The following is an 18,740-nucleotide window of genomic DNA, read 5'->3' on the forward strand; positions in this document are numbered from 1 at the left end:
AAATAATTATTTATGGCATATGCATAGACCTTAAAATACCAAAGGCAGCAAATAAGCAAAAGAAAAAGAAATAACGTCGCAAGAGGGCATTTTGCTGACATTTTGTTGACCTTTACGCCTTTTGTAGTTAACTGGCTCTGCATTCATGCCTGAAAATGCCCAGATTTCTGTGAGAGTTCAGGCCAAACTCACTGTCCCTCTGCTGCTCAAACACCTCCTGTCCAGAGCAGTCTGATAGCCAACAGATACATCAATCCAGCAGAGACTCCGGGAAGGGAAGCTTCTGCACTGCTTACCTTGTTAAAGACACAAAGGCAGCAGCAGCAGAGAGACTGTAAGTCCTTTAATATTTCTCATTCTTCTTCCAGCGATTCTATACAGTCTGCTTCCAGAGGTCCCACTTTGACAGCTAAATTAAACCTCTAATACTTCTGAGTTTTGTGGAGAGAGTCTCAATGCATTTAGGGTTGTTATAATATTAGCTAAGGCAGGGTAATTTATGGGTAAGCAAAGAATATGCTATAACATGCTGTCATAAATTAGAATCTATCATAATTGAGGTGGAATAAATACAGATTACATCAGTTTCTGATGTGTTTGAAGAACTGAGGAAAAACTACACTTAGGCAACCTTCCAATAACACACAAACACAACTCCCCATCATAAGCACACTGTCACACACACTCACACATGCACATGGCCCAATTATGTGTCTATACTGTATATGAATGTTGCCTAATTTTTTTAATGTGTTTAAGCTTACAGCAAGTCTTACCATATGCACATAAAATGTCATTAAAAAGTCTTCTGAAAGTAGCATCGTTATTTTATTTTAAATAGTCTATTGTTAGATAGGTTTATTTATTAGTTACTTTACTAGTATTTTTAATTTTTTAAACGCAGGATTTCATGAATTGCAATGATGATTCCATCTTCGCGAGGAAAGAAAATGTATTCTCCTGTGCATTTTGGTTTAGTTGAAATAGCCTTTAATTGGGCAATATTAAAACATATATTATTATTTTTATTGTTGATCTTAAATCTAGTTTCTCTGTCTATCCACCTGGGAGCAGTATTGGCCTTTATAACTAACCAGCATTATTTCTTCTTAGAGATAGTGGAGGGAAACCTTGATGTTACTATAAACATATCTGTTATTCCTTATGATCAAGCAAATGGTGTAAGATCAAACTCTCTATTATTCTTTCATTAGAGATAATACTTACAATCTATAATTTAATACACCTTGTCCAACTCATGCTTGGAATTTAATATTAACATGTAAATATTCATTTTCTGTATAGATGCACATTATATTTTTTCTGTATACACAGAATAATGTTTATCAGAGCTAAATGTATGCAGTATTATGCGATTTGATTATATCTCTTATAGTTTTTACATTTGGAAGTCCTGAGGGTTTTCACTGGTATCATCTGGATGTGCTGGGGAAATATGTGTTGGATTTATTGCTTTGTAGAAGATCATGGTTCTAAACAGGCAGGCTTTGCTGCTTAAAAACAGATAAGAAAAGAAAAAGGAAATTCAGAGTCATTTTTTCAGGAGGCATTAGGTACTTTGGTGATCATGGCAATATTACATCTTACCTAGATTCAGTTCACAGCAAAGCTCCTACAATGACTAAAACCAACAGCTCTTATCATGAGGATATTGCTCAGAACAGAGCAAATATTTGGCTGTGTGTGTTATATACGTGATTTATTATGTCTGTTGATTCTGCCAAAGGTAGTATTGTCAAGCCCTAAACTATTGATCTTTTTTTCTAGGCAACCAAATTTCTACACAGTTTACGTCATTTTTCCTGATTTATAGAGAGAAAAATAAAATAAGAATAGTAGAATTTATGGAATTAGTTTTATTAAATTTACTCACCCTGATATCATTGCTTACATTTATTTTCTCTCTGTAGAACTCCAAAGGAGAAATTTGAATCATAGTTACTATCGTAGTACTAAAATTAACGAGAAGCAAAGCACAAACACATTTCATAAAAATTCGCTCACATCTGGAAGTCATGGATTGTAAGTATAGCCTGAAATCTAGGCGAGAGGGTATACCGCCTCTAGAAACTGCCATTAAAGATATATTGGATTTCTAATGATAGTTTCATCTGTGTATTATAGATATTGGACAGTAGAGCTTGTCGCTTGTTAGAGTCTTGATCATCGTATTTTACTGTTTAGACCAGTTTGCGTATATTGTCCTAAATTTCTAGTTGAATTTGCGCAGTTTTTGGTCCAGTTTATAATTGGATTCATATACACGAGCAAACTGCTGGAGAAGAGAGTTTTCAGTTACAACGCTTGCCGTTCATTTGTTGCTTTAACTGTTCTTCATGTGTCTATCACACTTGCCGGGCAACATACTGTGAAGCCCATATCAGACGAGGAGCTGGAACTGAAAGCAGGAGAGATGCTGATAGAAACGGAGGCCACTCAGGGAAGAGCTCCACGCCTAGCTGCCCACAGGCTAGTGGCGCCACGCTTATGGGTTACTGTTCCTTTGGTCTCTGAGCTTTCTGCTTGTTGTTCATCGCAGCTGTTTGCTAGCTCACCTGTCACACGCAGTGCTGCCACCAAACCTGAATGCCCACCCCAGGATACCAGCCACCTCTCCTGCTCCTTTCTCTCCACACGATGACACCAGTTCCCTCCCTTCCTTAGTCTTCAGCCTTAAAATCCCAAGGGTGTGTTTTGTTGTTACTGACTCAGTGGCTCTTAAGAGTGCTATGAACCTTTGTTTTGTGAGAGCCAAATGTCAGTGCTGTGCTGAGTCGAGACTGCAGTATCCCTTTCTCCAGCTGGAGCTCACTGGGCTTTATTAGCCCAGACAAATGATTTCCATTCCGAATTCGCCCTTAAAAGTAGGGCTCACATCCCGTGGTCCCATAGGTCTGTCCATTGAATGCTTTGGTGTATTCAGGCTGAACTGGTATATGTATATATATATATATAGGAGAGAGAGAGACTGATGATGAAGTAAAGCTGTGGCACGTGTTTTTCATGGCCGTGTTTAGTTGCTTGTTTGAGATTGTGTAAATAATGGTGTCCTCTTTACTCACTTCTTTGATGTATGTTTCATACATAATACTTACCTCTGGTCGTATTTTGCTTTCACATCTCATTATCACTTCAAATTCATCTACTAAAGATCCTTTTTGGAGCATGAGAATACAAATCACCATCTGCTTTTCTTGCATAGATAAAAAAGAGCAGTTTGACATTCTGGGTTGAACGACTTATTGGGTGCATATTAGAAAAAATGGGTAATACTTCATAACAAGGTTTATTAGTTATAGCTGCAGTTCGTAATTTTTTCTGTATATGTTTACAGAAATGTATATAATGAGCGAATCATTTTCCAAATTGTGTTTTTGGCTTGTCCTAATTACTGTGGTGCTACCTACAATAACTGTCTATATTCTGGACTATTTAGACTGGTTTTGGTAAGCACCTGTGGAGAGCTTCCAGTACCTGCGTGATCTGGCAGATAACAGAGAGAAGTAGATCCGCAATGTTCTTCCTCAAGGCACACGCAGGTCCGCTTATTAACAACTAGAGCAGATCGCAGTTATTAATAATTTCAGTGCTTATTAAATGCATTTACAGCAATCAAAAGTTGTGTTTGTTTATATAAATTTTATGCACTGCAGAAACTAAATCCAATTAATGATCATGCTTTTATGATCTTAACAAAGACATTAAATACATAAATGTATTGTTCTATTACTTGTACATGTTAGTTAATACATTGTAACTTGATACAATAAATGATAATCGTGATTGTAAAAGTATCACAAAATTTGATGTATATAAACAGATAATCAATATATATGCAGTCTGACACAATCTGTTTTTCATCCAGATGGGGAGCAATTTGAAAGTGCTACCTTTACTCAAAACAAATATGTCTATTAAAAAAATGAGGCGAGCAGAGCAGCCTGTCGTGTGCTCTGGTGTTCATTAATAGTCTCACAAATGTGCCAGAAGCAAATACTGTGGGTAAAAGATCTCTGCCGGTGATGTTTTCTAAATAAACTACATACTTAAGGATGGATGATTAATAGAAGACGGTTTAACAACTTCTGGCCCTAGTTAAGATATTATTGCAATTCATATTATTGTATTTTAAGAAATACTTAACCTAAAATATTTTTTTTCATCACTTACAGCGGATCATCGAGAAGTTATATGTTGTAATGGTTTAGTTAGCTTTAAAAAATGTACGTTGGTCAGTATAAAATTAAGAGAAGACTATATAAAGTCCCTAAACTACAAAAACAAATATCGTGAGTTTATTTGCCTTATTCAGTTACTGAAATTTATTTGAATAGTTTTAGTTTTAGTTTTAGTTAACTACAAATTGATGTTTGTGGTGTTTTTATGACTTTTTCTGTATTCGCAATCGATGAATAAGTTCATTAAGTCTCAAAAGCAGTATAGCGAATCTAGAGCAAGTGTGAATATCATTTGTTTATTCTCCTTCAGAGGCCAGAAAGCGCTAATCTCACTCATGAGGAAATGCTTTCTTTCAGGCTCCACTATATAGCCCACTTCAGCTGAGATTCTGTGGGTTTTCCTGTCAGGACAAGATTCTGGAGACTCCTGGCAGTGCTTGTTTCCCTGCTCACCTCATGATCCAGCTCCCAGTTATGCAACCTCCCACTGGGTTCGGTCCACCAGAAATCTCCAATTTGTTTGCAGGTGCCCAGACTCTCACAAAGGCTGGCCTTCCACTGATTTTGCTCTCTTAGGTACTATTTCCTCGTACACCACTGCATGACAGATTTGGGGCTTTCTGGTACATCTGTTTGATTCCAGACCTTTAAACTGGTTCATTCACTGGCCTGGTTCATGTATCGTGTGAATTTTCTCCATTTTTTTTTTTACATTAAACATCATAATAATTTGATTATGCCTTTTAGGTTATCCGACCTAACACCTCAAAAGCATAACATTTGCCACATTTATAAGAGAGTGCTCACACGGTGAATATAATCCATCCAGCATTGCAGCCAGTATACATTTCACTACAATTCGTGTATGTAATAATCTAGAAGATGTCATTATTTTAAAAACCTCATCACAGATAAGGGTGACAGTTTAATTTAAAGTAAAGCTTGGTTCCATGGAATGGATCAGAAAAATGAGCTGGAGTTGATCAACAGAGCCCTGAGATTTACTGTATATTCATACCTGTTTCCTCTCTGATCCATGGATTGAAATAGAATATGGAACCAGCTGGAGGTTAAAATTGCGTGCTGGACGTGCTGCTATTTGCTCAGCTTTCCAATATCCAAAATAGATCTGAATTGCCTCTACGCTCCAGAGAGAGACTAAGAAATGGGACATGAACGTTGTTCAATTATTCACTAATGTGCTCCCAGTGATTGGTGTTTTTAGCTGATGATATACCATTCGTCAGAAGAGGTTCATTGAGCTTTTCTTTACATTCTTGCAAATGTAAAATGCCTTGGATTTAAATAACATGTATTGTGAAACAAAATACTGAGGATGAAATTGTAACTCTCATATATTTATATTTGACTAAATTAAAATGATGCATTGTCACTATGCTTATCATTCAACTCCACAAATAGAAAAGTATATATGCAGAACAGTCACTATTCAATATGTTTTACATTTATACAATTTATTATAGAGAATGGATAGTCTTGTGTTTAACTTCAAAATAAAGTTAATATCAAGATTGCTGTATTTTAAATTACTGTATCTGTCCTTGACAAATTTGTAAAACTAAAGACTAAACTATAGAAGGGTATTTTATACTGTTTTACAGTCCTAGTTAAAAAGGGATGGTCTGCTTTGACACAAGGAACTATCTATCCTTTATTATCTAACAGACTAGGAACATTGTTTAGCTTGATCTTACATTAACAAAGATGAGCCTGAATGAATTTTCTATGTCTTGTGCTATAGATTTCATATACAACAGCATAATAAAGAATGAGATTGCTTTCGTGATTATAGTTACAAATAACTGCTTAATGTTAAAGGTTCATGAAAATGTTTCTGTAAGCAAAGCTTATTAAGTTGTAGAAGATATAATCCCACATGTTATCACATGTAGGTTGTGCAATTGTAAAATGGATTTAATTTGTCCATAAACCGACTGGATATCAAAGTGAATTAACATAAATGCATTATCTTGGATGATGGAACAGCGCCATGATGATCATGCAATATTTTGCTTGTTTTGATCACTTATCATTATTCAGTGTAGAAGCTTCTAATGTGAATCCATAATCCAGAGGTAAACAGCTTCACAACATCAGCTAAATCATCTATGATTGGTCCTAGGACATAATGCATTATCAAGGTATGTTAGCTCTAATGAGACATGAGAGGAAGTAGCCAAACGAAATTAGATTTTCAAATTAGACCGACCTGTCATACTTCAGTGTAATGATTCTTGTGTGTCTACCAATGTGGGAGCTTCTCTAGAATATTATGAATAGTGTTTGTGCCATTAAAATCATTGTTTGTTATTTGATCTGCTACTTCACTTTATGAAGTTGATCATATTGCACATTTTGTTTGTTAGGGTGGTTAAAAATCTGGACCGCTTAACTGAAACCTAAGTAATATTTCAAAACGTCCAAAACTATGCACTGTTGGTTTGAGCCATAACGAGCAGACCTAAAGTTATCCATCACGTATGCTTGAATATTTAGTTTAAAGTTGAGCATTAGTTTTATTTCCTCTAGAGAGACATGATATCTACATTATAGATGTTAAATCTTGCCTTATTTCCCTGGGGTTTAGTACATTTTAGAGGTGAGCAGGTGTGTGCAAACATTCTGTTGTGCACGCTGAAAAGGTTAACAAGATAGTTAAACAAAAAACGAAAGATCTGGATATAATTTATTCTCATATCCTTCATTCGTGCAAATTTGGTACAATTTTCTTAGGAAACACTAAGTCTCTGCAGTGTCCAGTTCGTGAACTAGTTGTTTTGTGATGAAAAATCTATATTATGTAGTAGAAATAATTTTTCCAAGCATTAGCTCCAAAAACACTAGCATTCCTTTGCAAAACAACTGTAATAAAAAGGCACCTATACTAACACATAAGCAAGATAACTCCAATTGAAAACTGGTTAGGAGCAAATTGACAAAATGATTTGATAGACGAGCTTGTGCTCTGAGGAGCATCAGAGGTTTTTGGCACATTGCCGACTCTCAGTTTGAAACCACTCAACAAGCAAACAGTTTTAACAGTGTTGAGTCTGAATTGTTTGTGAATCGTCTGACGAAAGTGTAGACAAATAAATAAGACATTTTAGCAAAGTTTTTTATGGCTTCCAACAGAATCCTTTGTGAAATTGTTATGGTCTCTGATAAGGACAGCTTTATTGATTATAAATGAGCTTTATGCATACATATACGTATTCATAATCTGAATAAATGCTTTGATTTAATGCTGGTCATTAAGACCAGCATCCACATACACGATAAAGTGTCGGGAAGAACATATGCATATAAATGTAAGATTAATCAAATTGCAATCACTGGACATACTGATAACAAGAGCAGGGCAGAAAAATACAGCTTTGAAAAAGTGCACAAAGGCAGACTTACTAATATCAAAGGTATTCTCAGAGATTTAAGATTGAAGTTAAAGAAGTTCAGAACTTTTGCAAGAGAAAGTTTCGGCAAGTAATTTCAAAGATTCTCTAAGGAATGCAAAAGCATTGAAATATACTCTTTTTTTCAACAAGTTTTTTCCATCACTATATTCTGGTTCCATACCAGATCACAAAATCACCCTTCAGTGATTTGTCTAAGAAATCATATCTAATTCAACCTAATAAGTGTATATTTATCACATGGCTGTTATATGAAGTGTCTACTTTTCCATTGCTTGGTAAATTTTACAGACTTCACTTGTGATCACTTATACTATGGATTATAGACCTTTTTTACCTGAATATCTCTGCAAAGCCATAAAATGCGACCCCACAATCACACAAAGTGAATGACTTTTATTAATCTTATGATACTCTTTTGTTCTTCTACTTTGGTGCTTAAATGGACTACTGACCATATGAAATCATATGGGTTTGGAAATGACCTGGACCTGACTAAATGTTTAGTTGTTAATGGAGAAGTTCATTCAGAGGTTGTTTCTTTACTCTTTTAAAAACATATTATCATTACGCCCATGTCTGAACTTCCAGGAAAACATGCCGATTGAGAGCTATCAAGGACAGCATTGAGCTAGTATGCACTGCATCTGCTCCTTTGCTGTAATGATTTTCAAGTAGGAAGAGGAAAACTGAATGTAGAGAGATGAGAGAGGAGAGGTAAATGAGAGTCCTCCTTCAACAACCTGGAGAACCAATTTACAACAAAACCAGAGGCAGATGGCAGTTCTTCTCTGTTGGTGGTATTTGATTAACTCCTTAAGGTCTGGAAATAAGGTCATCAAAATATGATTTTATACCCATGCTTTGTGTTAAATGCTCATTTGCATTTTTCTTCTCGTTAAAAGCCAATGATTAAATTAGCCGCTCTTGAGCAGTCTTTATTTGTCGCTTTAACTTGGAATTATGACGCATAAGTCGATCAGCAGTCGTGGCAGTCATATTCACCGCCGACTAGAGGAAAATGGTCTCCAGAGTTTCTTCCAATTATCATTCATTCCAAGATCATTCTTCGCTTTAAAATGGCTAATGATCAAGCAAGTTCTGCATTATTCAAGACCGTTGGCTTTAGAATTTAATAATAGTATGATAATTGCGCTATTGTTTTGCCCAGATGGATTTTCTGTTTTTAAATCAGGTTCATTGGGGAGGCTCTTGCCTGAGTGCTTACAAGAGAGTGGTGAATTCTTTTGCAATGAGAAGGAAAAAGGTCAAAAAGGCAACTTTCTGTCAATGGATCTTTCTACCTCAATTTTAACACACTAAAAGCAAAATACACCTGCAGGACCTCTGGCAATTCTTGTGAGCTAATGACAGACTGAATTTTCGTCCAGGCCCTGGTCTCCCGATCCCATCAAGCTCGAAAAGGTCAGGGAAAATAACTGTTCTTTCTCTAAATGACATTTTGAGGCCAGGTTACAGCTGGTAATTGAGAGACGATCACTATATAAACATGGTGCATCTGAGCAGCGTAAGGCGCAGAAGCAGGAAATTGAAAAAGATCGAGAATTAAAGTCTGAACTAAAATGACTAAAATGAGCGCTGTTCCTTGACATTTTTAATCATCAAATAATCCTGAAAACTATATCACATGGACCACAAAATATTAAGCAGCAAAAACTGGTTTTGAAAATGTATAATGCTAAGAACCCTCATTAATAATTGTGCATGATTGCTACATTGAAGACTGGAGCAATCGCAAGGATAATACAGCTCTGTTATCACAGAACAAAATTGAATTTGAAATATAAAAAATTAACTTAATTTGTATAGCATTTTTCACAATACTAATGGTTGTAAAACAGCTTTTACGGTTTTATATTAAGTTTCTAAAATGTATATTTTTTATTATAGAAATATATTTACAATTTAAGTGAATTTTAAATAGAATATAATTATAATAGAAAATATAATTAAAACTACTTAAAAGTTATTTTAAATTGTAATAATGTTTCACAATTTTAGATGCAGCCTGAGCATGACACATTTTCAAAATATAAAAAAATCTTTGATTGACATGCAGTTAATAATGTCAAGTTTGTTGTTTCCAATTTGCATTCTCTGTGAATTATTGTGCAGGAAAGTGCTGAAAGAGATTCCTGTTGGTGGTCTGAAACCCAATGAGACGTCCATGCCACTCAAGAGGCTCAGCTTCTCTCCCAGCTGAACCATCCTGCCATCCTCAAGTTCTACACCAGCTTCCTGGAGAGAGAGATGCTCGCATCATCACTGAGTACTGTGAGGCATCGCCCTTTGGCAACACCTGGTTTAGATTATTATATTTCTTTTTCATGGGCATTTCTATTCATAATGAGCCTGAAGCAAGTCATGTGGATCTTGTCCTGTAAATCAGGTTGCCTGTTGTGGTGATACTAGGCAAATGTCTTGAGCTATGCCCCTTTGGAAAACACTCTGGGGAGGGAAATACTTTATTTTACAGGGACGTTCTAAATGAAAGTGAGCGATACAGTCACCTCTTTCCTTGGAGGGCTTTAAAATTATAATCTTAAAGACAATATGAAATCAAAATTTTTGCACATGCTTCTGGTGTTATTATACATGATTCAACAGTGCAAAAGTCATTGAAACGTATTAACTTGCTCTTTCATTTCTCTTGAATTTGCATAATGTTATAGAGGTAAATTGATTGCATATGCCTCCTTAGCTGTATTTGCTCAACCCCATTCTTTAAACTAGCTTTCAAAAGCACTCTGCCTACTCCTCCTTCCATCCCTGTGGTGTCTTTTCTGTGTTCAGCGATGGATCAGAGATGCTGAGAGCATCCTGACATCGCCAGAGGTCAGGCCTTACCAGCCCCCACAGCTTCTGTCTCAATCTCACCATCTGACTTTCTCATCTTTTCCTTACTTATTAAGACATATCTGCAGGTCAGACTGCTTTAGCCTCGCCTCTGTCCCTGTGCTTTAGAAGGCTTGGTCAGTGATTACATTTTGCACGATCCTTTATCTTTTGTTTGGCATACAGGCTGTTGTCCGAGCTGCTTTGTTCCGCAGGTAACTCTCAGTGAATTTAATGGACATTTCAGGAAAGAAAATCAGGAATGATCTCTGATCTCTAAACAACAGTGAGAAAAAAATGGAGAGCAGATTAAGATGTTTACTTTGTTCGTTTCTCAGATATTTCAAATACTGAAATATATCTCAAAAGATAATGTTAAAGGGCAGTTCATCTTACTCATCATGTTGAATTTATTTGGTTACTGTTGCGCAATAAAGAAGATATTTTAAGCATCTAACTAAACAGTAGCTGGCAGCCTTTACATCCTTTTTATACTAATGGCTACCAGTTTGGTTAGGAAATTCATGCCTGTACAAACATACAGGTAATTTTTTTTGTGTGTGTGTGAACTATCTCTAAATGTTACAAACTAAACAGCCAAAGGATTTGAATGCAAAGATATTTTCATCAAATGCTTAATATATGCCAACAATTTGTGCTATGATGATACTAGATTACACATAACTGAGAACTCAAAGAAGTCTCCTGCAGCAATAAAATGTTTCATGCCTTTTCTTGGTGTCGTGTGTCAGGGCTTTTGTTTTGATTGAGATGCTACATCTATGTTACCTTGAAGTGTGTTTCTTTGCCCTCTTGGAATGCAATGAGATAGTCGGTCTTAGGACACTTTATTATTTTTTTTCTTGTCCAAATTGATGTACTAAAATTGATGTCAGACCACAACCATACTAAATTATTAGCTTATTAAACCTGTCACAAAATTTGAACTCTGTGTTGACTAACTAAATTTCAAATGTCCAACATTTGAAAAAGTGAAAAGTCTAATTCCATTTTTCTTAGATTGCCCTTTTTATATCAAACATGAACACTGACGCTCTTATGAGATGCCACATATATATTTTTATATATAAATTGATCTATTGGTGTTATATTTTTTTATATTATATTAAGGTGATGAAACATTCATGAACATCTCATTATTTAATTGAGTGCCAATTCTATTTATTTAAAAAAAGTGAATTTTTAGTCTGTGACAATTTTAAATATCAACGCTTGTAAAAATGAAGTGTTGCTTAGGATTATTTTATAACTGTCTTCTATATATCAGACATGATCATTTGAGAAACCACATGCTAATTTATAAAATGGTGAAACTTGTTAGAAAACATACAAGTTCTAAGTTTCTTTTCTTTGACAGGAAAAGGTTTTATATGATAAAATTACACAACATCATAACATCGGCCACTCACAAAATTAATATATGTCATGATGATGTGTTTTAGTTTATGAGAAGCTTATTGTCAGCTTTTTGCCAAAAACAAAAACTCAATAACACTTTGCACAACTGTTGATTCCATATAATTTCAAGCTGGTAAAAAGATCACAGATGCCATAAAACAGTTTTAATGTTAGTGCTGCTTGATTGTGTTCTATTGCAGCGTAGGATTAAGGGAGTCCTCCTAGGTCAGTATGTGCATTGAGTTCCACTCTCTCCTGAGAGATGGGATGAACAATAGGTCCCATTGATCTTGTGTCTGTAACGAGGTTCACTTGATATACAGCAGTTGAAATAAAGCAAATAGAAAAGCTATGAATAGAATGAAAGAATATCTCTGTCGCTTCTAGTTCTCGCTCTGTTCTCTTTCATCTTGTTCATGTTTGTCAATGTGTTCTACATAGGTTTAATTTTGCATCTGATAGGTACTCAATTATAATCAAAATTCAAGACTCATTACTTTTTGATATCGTCTGTATTGCAAGTATACTGCTTTTCTGTTATGTGTAAGGTTTCTTAAAGTAATTAGTAAATGACCTCTTATTATTATATATTATATTATATTTAGTCTAATATGCCTTTTTTAAAATAACTATATTAAGATCAGGAAATTGTACCATATATTACAAATGAGAATTGTTTTTTTCCTTTGCAATAATGAGAATTTGAGGGGAATTGTCACAATTCAGAAAACTCAATTATTCCATCAGCTGTCAGGATTAAAAACAAAACACAAATATGCTGAAGCTGAATTGATTGTCTGTGACTATTCAGGATGTTCTATAAAAGCATAATGGGTGCAATATGGAGCTGGCTGTGTGTGTGTTGAACTGTCTAACTGTTCTGGCATACCACAATGCAATTATTTGTGGGAAATGTTGTTTTGATAGTAGTCACGGTGAAAATATTCATTATAAATTAATAAAAATTTCTCACATGACTCACTGCAGACGCATTACTAATTTACTCTTTGATAAATGTCATGTCTCTATGCTCAGAGACTGAAGTCACACATACACACAGAGAAAGTGGGTCTGGCTTCCTGTTAGAGAAACAGCCTCTGGGTGGGAATCATTAGAGATGGAAGCCTCTATTACGCTTCAGCTGTTTCCTACACACACTCACCACACACTCTTGCATGAAGCAAAGTGGATCTGGATTGCCTCAGAGCACTTTGCACCTGAACGCTGAACGTAACAGTGAGCTGATAAAGAAGGAGACTGTTTTCTCCAGCAGTGTGTGGCTCAGATCTGTCCATGCCAGTCATCTCATCTCTTAACCAGGCCAGTCCTCACCCCACCAGCTGCTCCCCATCTCAAGATATCAAAGAGGCTGCCGATGACCAGAAGTGTCGCCCAATCAAAACTGAGAGATTGCAGTCCAGATTCGTTTTGACTTAAAAACAAATTAATCCTTTAGAAAATTATTTGTATGTTTACAATGGAAAGGCCATTAGTCATAGCCTTTTCTTATACTTCTACTGACTCTAGGTTTCAGCTGTATCAACATCCCAACTTAATGTAGGTGGCCATGGTTAAACCCTGAATTGCATATAGAACCTTTCCTTTCCTCTTTCCTAAACAATTCTTTGCATACTTTTCTTCAGACTTGACAAACATATAGCACTTATTTGCAAATCTTTATAACATTATAAATGCCTTTACTGTCACTGCAGAAATCTTTTGTGCTCACTTTTCTAGAGATCACAGATGCATTTGCTCGAAAACATAATAGTATTTCATTTGAGATGCATGACATTCTGATAAATGAAACTGTGTAAAAACAAACATGACTATGTGAGAGGCAGGTCAATATTAGCCGCTTGTTCATGCAAAATGCTTATTCCAAAATTCATTGCTCAATTAAACCTTTGCACTCATGAAAAGTATTGATGAAAGCTTTTGAAAGCATTCGAGAGGCTTTTTGAGTGATGAGGTCATAAATCAGATAAATATATATGGGGCCAACAAATTAGCCAGTCCCAATTACACTCAATGCGAATCATCCTTTGTTTGGATGTGTGGCGAGCCACACTTATGATTGAGCAAACACTTCCTCGGCAGTGCAGAGGGCTTATCCAAAGATCATTTCAAATGAATCGCTAAGCCCGCAGTATTTCTACCCAGTGTGCTAATCTGACTATGCTTGTCAATGCTTTTACCGATAGAAGACTTTCCTAATGGAACTCACTCTCTGGAGAAATTGACAAATGTCTGTTGTTATTGAAATGAGTTCAACTATGTGTTCAAACTGAGCCCGCCAGTCATATCATCAGTGGGATTGATTATTCTATTGTTGGTACTTGGTGAAACAGAGAGATCCTAAATACGCTGCATGTTTATATGCTCATTCTGATTTTCTAATATTGCACATCCAGAGAGTAGTTTAACCAAAAAATGCTCAGATTGTTTCAAAACTTTCTCCATCATATAGCTCTAAATCTTGTTTGCTGAATATTCAACTCAATGGGTCAGTGTCTCAAAAATTAAAAGCTATATGATTATATGATTAAGCTATAAGAGCCAAGGTTATCATTATATTTTCACTTAAAAGGACACTTCTACTGAAATTCAAGTCCATAATCCATAATAGTTTAAAGATTTAAAACTCCTCTCTGTTAATACTCTTTTCATCAAAATGTTCTTTAGAACTGTTTAATGTAAAAAGTGCATCATCTGGTGCATATATCCTGATTTCACGTAAAAAAATTTGATCTGTATTGAGCTAGATTTGTCTCAATGGTAGATCTGTTTCAGAAACACACCTCTTGCACTCACAAGATGTTAATCGAAGGACTGACTTGTTTGATTGTATGATTAGATTAGCTGTTTGGACTCATACTGATAGCACCCATTCACTGCTGAGGATCCATTATGAGCAAGTGATGTAATAATAAAATTGTCCTAATCTGTTCTGGATGAAGAAACAAACTCTCTACATTTTAGCCAGTGGATTCATTTTCTTTCAGCAAATTTTGAATGACCTACTGTATTGTTCTTTAACAGATAGTTATTTATTTTGTATTTCTGGCATGAAAATGAAGGTGAGCAGCATTGAGCACTATTATGTACCTAAATACAACAAAAAGTTCTGGGTTTATTTGGACTAGTGAATTGTTTATTTATATAAACTCTCTTAAAGAGCTGATTCACTAAAGAATCAATTTTTCAAGTGGCCTTATACAAGGACAGGGCATTTTGGTAAGAGCGCTTGTTTGATTGTCATCTCAGTTCTTATTGTGAAGATGCATGTTACATGTTTTTTATGCTTCACTTAAAGAAAAAAACATAAAAAGTTTGAAATCACAGTGAGTAGGCTCTTAATTATGATAGGTGGAATATTCATTTTTGGATGAACTATGTTTTAATTGACACCCTGAATTATTTTGAATCGTCTTTGATCATTAGCAGTGGGTCTTTTTTCTCTTTGTTTCACGCTCCTGTAGAGGTCTGCAGGAGACTCCGGCATCGTAATTAGTACAAGCAGTGTGTGTCTGGAGCAGGAAAATGTGGGTTTGTCTCTATGTAAATAGGTGCCCAAAGACTTACATTCTTAAAGACAACTTCACAATCCACTAATGCAAACAGAGAAAGATCAGAGAGAATGTACATAGGAAAACCATTATAGAAAACACTGCAGTATTACTTCTCTTTAGTACCTTTGGAACAAAAATTGTTTATTTTATCTAGTTTTGTCTGTCGGTGTAGTCAGGACTTGAAAGCGGCAAAAATCAATGCCATTTATACATTTGTGCTCTCTTTTTAATTTGTCTTGTTTTGCAGGACAAAGATTTGACTGTAAGTTGGAAGAGTTGAAAAGCACAAACTGACGCTATCAGAGCTCTCTAGGTCTGCGAATGTACCTTGCTGGGCTGCTGCTGGGAGGCACATTATATACATCAGAGGTGGAGCCGAGAACACTGCTCCTCTTTTGCAGAATAATTCATAACTGACCTATTTTCTATTTTTTACATTCAAAATGAATTAAGTCTTTATAGCTGGTCTTTACATTTAAGTTTGAACTTTATAAGACAAATATGCCCACAACGAAACAACACTTCAAATACTTGCTTCTCGCAGTTTCGTTACTATTGATTCTTGTTTGTCTTGTTTAAACAGGAGAATACTTCACAGAGATCTGCACAAAATATATTTCTAAGGAAGAATATTGTTAAAATAGGTAAGCTCTGCTTCAAGCCCAAAGGATGCTTGATGTGTTTGATGTTCCACGATGCTTTAAAAGGCGATTTTTAATGCACCAAAAGCCCAAACACTCCCATTTGATAAGATAGGCCATTTTTATGACAGTTAAGAGGCTCATCTACAAGGAAACAAGACTACTAAAAAGCAGCCAGTCAGTACCCTGGTTTTGCAGATTGAACGCAAGAAAGCCAGATGGGCATTGCTTTGAACATTATTTGTTGCAGTGCATTGATGGACACACAAAAATTTCCTGTCATTCTTTTGTTATAAACCTGTCAGCATAAAGTCACGCTTTGCTCATTTTAGTGTGGGATAATGGATTTGTAAATACGGGTGTTAAATTCTTTTGTACAGCCAACTCATTTGAACACTAATCTGCATTTGTGTTGCTTCACGTCAGTTTGCTGCTGAGCCTGCCAAAGTGTTTGCTTCAAACTAATTCTCTGGTCACTGTAGAAATATGAAATGTTGAGGATAATTAATAATTCTATGTCAGCATTGAAAAGATAGTTAAAGGTTGTAGCAAAAGTGTCTATAATGTCAGGTTTTATGATCAAAAACAGTCATGATGCATTAAATTGGGCCAACTTAATTTGGTACATTCACTAAAATGTTAAATGTCAAGATTTGTCTAATAAATTTGTGTCACAGCAACTACAGATCTCTTTGTTCGCAGATGACCAATTAGCAACACAGGGAAGTATATGTCTTGAATACATGTTTAAATGACTGCTTAGCTCTGGAAGGAAAAGATTTTGCAAGGCTTTGAGAAAACAACTTGCAGTGCTAAAAATGTTTCTTTTCTTTTTTAATCAAGAAGACCTGATATAGACTCTCTGGCGTGTATGGTAACGCATAAATCCTCAAGAGCTGGGTGACAGCTAAGCATATCACTGATGAATGCTGAACATTACACAACAAAACTGTAATGACAAACAACTGCAGAAAAAATAAACCGAATAAAGGGAAATAATAATAATCTTGTAACAGTAAAAGTATAATTTATGCTTTGTGCCATGCTGGCAACTATTAAATTCATTTCATAAATCTGCAGCATTACTTATGGTAAGGTTATAAGGCCATTATGAGATTTGTTAGTTAATTAAACACTAAAAAGAAAAAATGTAAGTTACCGCTGATAGAACTTTTTTAATTTTCTTCTTTAAGGTGACTTCGTGTATCCTGTTTAAGGATGGGGTTTATGTGTTCACACTACCTTCACAGGCACTGCCACTATATGAGCCCTGAAGCCCTCAGTCACCGAGGATATGACTTCCAAATCCGACATCTGGTAAGAATAACCAAACCATTCAATCATTTCACTGCATCATTCATTTCATTAAATCATTGAATTATATTGTATTGTTACATTGCCCTTAATCAAATGTTTGGACACTACTGAGTTTATGTTTTTTGTGGTATTAAAAATCATTTAATCTAATTTTAAAGTATTATGCTTAATTTCTCACAATTCTCATAATCTCTCAGTACGTTTCAATCTTGAATAAACAATAATACTATTTGTTTTCATATTTGCATTTAATTCAATGTGCACTTTGTATTATTATCTGTGAAATTTACTATGATTTTACTTTTAGCAATTTTCCTAGCATTATTCAGTTCCTTAGAGTTATTTATATTATTTTGTTGTTGTTTCTTTAATGGATATTCTAGACTATGAAAGATGGAAACATCCAAACATTTGACTGGTGATGTATCGCCCAGCACTTTACCTTTACTAAGTAATTTGGAAAGTATTCACATTGATTCAAAACTTATAACTTTAAAACAACTTAATCATTATGCCTTATGCAAAATTGCAAGTAACGAGGTATTGTGTTTAATTGCTGTCTAAGATGTCTTTAATTTGTGAGTTCTGGCAATCCAAGGAAAGCTCATTGCGCTAATGTTTATTTGTAATTTTAGCTAGAAATTTACTGAAAGATGCAATCAGGTGTAGTTGAAAGTGCAGGTGAAAATGGCAAGCATAATTAGTATAAAATCTGACATCTCCAGTTGCTTATTGAGCTGTACACCCTATCTGAGCTGTAAGTGTATGTGTACTAGAGTGAATATAAAATTCATGGCATGACTCCAAAGGCACCAAAGTGAGGTTCCACTGTAAAGATCTTCACCAGACAGCCCCTTAACACCACCAGAGCTCTGTCCTCCCCTCCTCCTCCACTCTACAGCATGTGCCCAGATAGATATATGCTGGGGGAAATGGGGAACAAGATCCACTGGGAAACAGGAGATAACAGCATATTAGTAAAGTAGAAAACTGAGGGGGAAAATGACTAGAAAACAATAAGATTGAATGAAGGAGAAAGAGAGAAGATAATCTCATTTGCCAAACGGGTTACAGGCGCTAGCTGTTAACGAAGGGTCATTCTTTCTCACGCAATCACCTCAAGTAGTATGTGCAAATCGAGAGCTGAGGGTCTCTGTTCAGTCTCATAAAGCAGCCCATTGGGAATTGACTTTTACACTGTGGTCTTGAGTTTGTAAGAACATACACCAAGCACACTGGAGGAAAGGGTCTACTGTGCGTTTAACAGAGATAGAGAGCAGAAGGATGAGCCAAAAACGGAGACAC

The 18,740-nt window shown here is 35.5% G+C and overlaps 1 pseudogene; it reads left to right on the top strand.

The window, feature by feature from the left end:
- The window catches only part of LOC122360862, a 46,356-nt pseudogene that overhangs the window by 145 nt on the left and 27,471 nt on the right, over positions 1-18,740 (top strand).

Source organism: Puntigrus tetrazona, chromosome 16 (genome assembly GCF_018831695.1).
Source record: "Puntigrus tetrazona isolate hp1 chromosome 16, ASM1883169v1, whole genome shotgun sequence".
In the NCBI taxonomy this organism is placed as follows: Eukaryota; Metazoa; Chordata; class Actinopteri; order Cypriniformes; family Cyprinidae; genus Puntigrus; species Puntigrus tetrazona.